Below are 5717 nucleotides of genomic sequence, written 5' to 3'. Positions count from 1 at the left end.
GTTGCCCCAACCGACTCTAAAGTCAACCTAAGAAATTCAATAATTATGATTAGCGTCGACCTAGCCAACTCTAATGTCAACTAGAAAAGTCAATGAATAATTATAACATCAGTTTAACCGACTCTAAAGTCAACCAAGAAAAGTCAACATATACAATTAGCATCAGCTTGGCCGACTCTACGGTCAACTAAGAAAAGTCAATAATCATATGTAGCATTGGTATGGCCAATGCTAAAGTCAAACATGAAAAGTCGACAAATAGTTTTAGCATTGATTCAACCGACTCTAAAGTCAATCAAGAAAAGTCAATAAATACGTATAATATCAGTTTAGCCGACTCTAAGGTCAACCAAGAAATACAATATATTTCGTTAGCCTCAACCTATCCGACTCTAAAGTCGCTAGGGAGTCAACAAATTTGTCAGGATTCAGGTTGATGCTAACAATCTTAAAGAATTCCTTGAACTGGCCACCAGCAGGGTAAGATTGTTGCCAATCTTAATTTCTATATTTATTTCTTTTCATGTGATACACTTTGAATATTGGAGTAATTTTTGTGTTTTGCCTAACATAAACACCCACATAAAAACATAACTAAATGTTTGCATGCAAATTAAGAGTCATCATTTCATCAAACTCGTGATTTTATATGACATGCCTCTAACAAGGATTAAAGAATAGAACAGGAAGAAGCAATTGTAAAACCACTAAATATCAAAGGAAGCACGTAAATCTGCAATTTCATGTCCCCGAGTGATATAAAGTACGTTTTTCTTTTTAATTTGAAACAAAGGCACTTCAATATTATGTTCAACAATGAGACACTATATAAGTTGAGACTCAATACAGTGATGATCAGAAAAAAAAAATTTACAGTTTTTGGGGACTGAATGGAACAGAGGGGAAGATGAGTTATCATCTCCTGGTAAGCACGTTCATCCTTCTCAGTCAACTGAAAAATCCCATCAAGCACAAGAACTTTCGCATATGTTAATGGCTGTAAAAAGAAAATAAGTGTTAATCACTTCTAAATTATAGGTAGAATTAAACATAACAATATAGGAAGAAGATGTCAAACCTCAAAATCCAAGACCTCTTGGTATAATGACTTTTCCTTGAACAATATCTTATCCACTTCGACTGAATGGGCTTTTCCTAAAGATACACACACCAAAGCCATCAGCAATCGTCATATACTGATGCACACAAATTACATAGTAGGCAACTAAAGTGAAATCATTTATAGACGTGTATTACCATGACATATAGTTCAGAAAGGAGAAAATAAGCTCCTGAACTTGTGAGTAAATGGAAAAATAGATGTTTCTCTAAAAGGATTAACAAAGAAGTTTGATATTATACATATAAATTGTGAAGATAAAGAATACATATGTTTAGATAGAGCCTTCCTGAAACAAAACACACTTAAGTGGAAACATGTTATATAATCCATGGGATAATTTACTTCAATCCTCTTTAATAGTGAACTTAATCGCATCGCAAACCTGATATAATCGCAAATCAAACCGTGGACCAATTTCCTTCAATTCTACAGAGTTAGGACCCTGTATGACAGCAGACAAGGTGTTATAAATGAGAAGGAAATGAGTAAATACAACTAATTGTGAAGAAGTCTTAATGCATAAAACAGATAAATGTAACCAATCTGAACTCAATATAGTCCGAATTGTTGGAAAAAGAGACTGTATGTTTTACCTCAAGTTTTGGCACCGGAAACAGATGCTTTAGAATATTGGAAGTTAGCAGTCAACCCTTATCGGACAATTTTAGTTTAAAATATTTCCACCGCAAACTGGACGGTAGCCGAGGATTAAAGTTGCAGCAATTGAATTAACCATTTTAACAAAAATATACCTCAAACCCTAAGCAAATTGAATCAAAAATCAAATTTTGATTACAATACAAGAGACCCTTCGAGGGTCACAGTGAATTCCACAAAAGGAAATACCCATTTCACTAAGAAGAAACCTATTAAACTAAAATCCTAATACTAAATTTGAACCGCGATTCCTGTCCATAAACTATAATCTTGAAAATGACACCATCTTGGAAGCAAAACAACAACGAAAAACAGAGTTTTACCACAAAATCGCAACTTTATCGTCAAATAAATCCCCTTCAATTAAAAAAAAAAAAATCAAACTCATCAATCGAATAACCAAAATAATTAGTTTAAATTGTAAGAGAATTAATAATAATAAAATTGAAAAATGCAAAGAAATTGGTAAATAAGAGGTGGTAGTGTGTTCATACAAGTGCTTCATAATTGACTTCCTCTTGAAAAGCAGAAGTTCTTACACCCTTGAAATAAACACATATATAGAGAGAAATCAACAGCAGCAAAAATTGGGAATAACTAAAGTTTTATTCATCCGAGGATTGAAAATAACAACAATTCCAACATAAGGGTGAAAATTGAACAATAAAACTAGTGAGCATCTCTTACTAAGGTAGATCTAAAACAACAAAAGCTATTTCTTTCAATCAAAAAGTTGAAGCTAGAAAGTTATGATAAAGTATAATTAGGAATTTGATCATTGATGACATGCCAAAGTATTAGTCCTAAAAGAAAGAAAAAAAAACTTAAAAACATAGGAAGAATGTTATTGTGATTTATCAAAGTAATGTGTTATAGCAGAAGGATGAAACAAATAATGGTTGTTAGTTGTTACTGAGTGATTCAGAATGGTTTAAAGACAAGAAATTATGGTGAATCTCAAGAAGGGTGATTTAGCAACCCAACACACACACAATCAGATAGCGAATATCTTAGCGAATGAGAGTTAACTAATAGTGGACACTGGACACAAATAGATATGAATCAAACTCATGATCCTCTTTAGGAAGATCATAGTAACATCTAATTATTATGTATAACAAGCTCATGACACAATTTTATTTCTATCTTTTATCCAATTCCTTAAATTAATCAACAATGAAATTAAACTCTTCATACTAATAATGTAGATCATGTTACGGTTGAAGAGAATGATATTTGCCTACATATTAGCAAAAATAAAAATGTAGATCACAAGGAAAAAACATTAAACTCTTCATAATAATGTACCTCATCCTACCAGTTCCAGTGGTCTTTCTACAGATTGGCAACAATCCAATTACCTAAAATCATAAACCAAATCAAATATTCATTAACCAAATATAAACCCTAATTTGAAATCAAATTGAGAAGTGAATAAACTAATTACACTTCTTGATGCAAATAATAAGAAAATTCCAAAGCTAACAATTTTAATACACAGCAAGACAAACACGATGATGCATTCAGAATAGTTTGTCAAAAAAAAATTATAGAAAATTACCTTCTTATTCTAAGTTTCAATCTCTTCTTCTTTGTTGATTCTTGTTCTTGCTTCAGCCAACCATGTTCATTGTTGCATGAATTAAGTAAACAATTAGCGTTTTCGATGGATTCTAGGTTAGAATGAGGGTTCGATGGATACTTACCTTCAATGGGGATTGAAACAGAAAAGGGATTCAAATGGAAAGTGATTCAGCAACGAGAAATGAAAAGCGATTCGGCAACGAGAAACGAAACGCGGTTCAGGATTTGACCGAAAGAGCTTATTTGATTGAATAAAAAAATGAGGGCCATGAAGGAACTGAAAGAGATTCTGGCCATGAAGAAGCTATTCAAACTTATTTTGTTCAAAAATCAGAGAAATTAGAGAGAAGTGAAACGAGGGAAAGTGAAAAGGTGAAACGAGGGAAAAAGTGAAACTAGAGAGAAAAGAAATGAGGGAAAGTGAAAATAGTGAATATGGTAATACAAAATTAAAATATTATTAATATATATCATTTTAACAAAATATTTTAACACTATTTGATTGGTAGATTATTTAATTACAAATTTTAACCAAGAGGCCATTTGTTCGATTCCTATTGTAGTAAAAAAAAATCTTCTTCGAAAATATGCAAATTAAATAGAGTTGGATTATAAATAAATAACACATAAACAAATAAAATATATTTATGAATAGATAGAGTCGGTGCAACCGACGCTACGATTACTTGCAATATTTTTGTTATAAAGGCTTTTAGCGTAGGTTTGGCCGACTCTAATAGCGACGATGTATTGTCCTATTTACTCTGGACTTTTTCATTGTCATTTTCTCAAGGTTAACCGTCCACATTCCCAATTTGTCTCCTTCAAGAATCTTGATAAATCCCTCACATGCAAGATACTCAAAGAAGTTGTTGTTCCAAGTTATGTAATTGTCCCCAATTTTGTCTAAAATTTTGAATTGATACTTAATGTCGGACATGATTATATCTAATAGTAGTAAACACTTCTGATATAAACGACCGTGTTGATAACATGTTGAGAAACTCATATATTTGAATATTTCTTTTTCGATATTTCTGAACTAATAGGATGATATAATTACTACTTTAGGATATGTCAAACTAATTAAATAAAGAGAAAAGAAAATATGATGATACTCAAAGAAGTTGTTGTTCCAAGATACTCAAAGAAGTTGTTGTTCCAAGGTATGTAGTTGTCCCCAATTTTGTCTAAAATTTTAAATTGATATTTAATGTCGGACATGATTATATCTAATAGTAGTAAACACTTCTGATATAAACGATCATGTTGATAATATGTTGAGAAAATCATACATTTGAATATTTCTTTTACGATATTTCTGAACTAATAAGATGATATAATTACTACTTTAGGGTATATCAAACTAATTAAATAAAGAGAAAAGAAAATATGATAATATCTCTTAGATTTCTCAAAGAAAATGGCGAATCTTTACATAAACTAAATAAGAGTATTTATACTACTAGAATTACAATTATTACATAAATATAATAATTTATATTACTATTCTAAGTTGATATTATAAATTGAACATTACTATTTTAAGTTCACATTATGATAGATAATTCATATTCCTATTTTAGGTTAACATTATGAAAATTTTACTTCATACCCCTACGTTTAGTCTCATATCCCTACAATTTTTTTAAATTACCAATTTTATCCTTAATTGGTTTTAACCAATTTACCATTTCATTTTTACCATTCAGTTAAAAATTCTAAAAATTACACATTCCACCCTCGCACCGGAACTCCTGGAAAAAGACTTCCCGTATGTATTTTTTCCAAACCGGAAGACTTCACAAAAGACATCCGGAACACACCAAGTAGTAAACCGGAGGACTTCAAGAAAGAGTTCCGGTTCTTTATTAAAAAAGACATGTTCCGGAACACTTATTGAAAGAGTTCCGGTAAACAAAATGACACGTACCGGAACTCTTTGAAGAAGTCTTCTGGTTTGTGTTTTATGTATTCCGGAACTCTTTTTTGAAGACTTCCGGTATGCAATTTTTTTTTAAATTTTTTTAAATTTTTTTTATTGTGCGGGAATGAAAAATCTTCCTCAAATATGTGTAGATACTTCTGATGCGTTTATAACGACTGAAAGATTTGGTACACGAGAAGAGGTGATCAGATGGATTAAAGAGGTTGGAATCGATAATAAAGTAACTGTTATTATCAGTCGTTCAGATACTGAAACAGGGAAGAAAAGGAGAAGTAACAAATTAATATTTGATTGTGATAAAGGTGGGAAACACAAGAGTACTGATAGTGGAACCCAAAGTGCGTCCAAGAAATGTGGATGCCCATTTAAAATCAGGTCGACTCCGGCGAAAGATGGATCTGGTTG

The 5717-nt window shown here is 31.5% G+C and overlaps 1 long non-coding RNA gene across 6 annotated transcripts; it reads right to left on the bottom strand.

The window, feature by feature from the left end:
* Positions 1-712: 712 nt before the first annotated feature.
* On the bottom strand, positions 713-3788 carry LOC127129513 (uncharacterized). 6 transcript variants are annotated; one of them, XR_007806360.1, is made up of 4 exons: positions 3342-3788; positions 1258-3141; positions 1079-1155; positions 713-997 (listed from the first exon to the last, which is right to left on the bottom strand). It is a non-coding gene; the product is annotated as an uncharacterized LOC127129513 (long non-coding RNA). The 6 variants fall into 6 exon arrangements; XR_007806364.1 differs by having other exon boundaries at positions 1079-1328; positions 1506-3141; XR_007806361.1 differs by having other exon boundaries at positions 1079-1565; positions 1717-3141.
* Positions 3789-5717: the final 1929 nt, after the last annotated feature.

The sequence above is a fragment of the Lathyrus oleraceus genome, chromosome 1, assembly GCF_024323335.1.
Source record: "Lathyrus oleraceus cultivar Zhongwan6 chromosome 1, CAAS_Psat_ZW6_1.0, whole genome shotgun sequence".
Classification (NCBI taxonomy): Eukaryota; Viridiplantae; Streptophyta; class Magnoliopsida; order Fabales; family Fabaceae; genus Lathyrus; species Lathyrus oleraceus.
The sequence above is the reverse complement of the archived record's forward strand: the minus strand, read 5'-3'. Positions and strand labels throughout refer to the sequence as shown.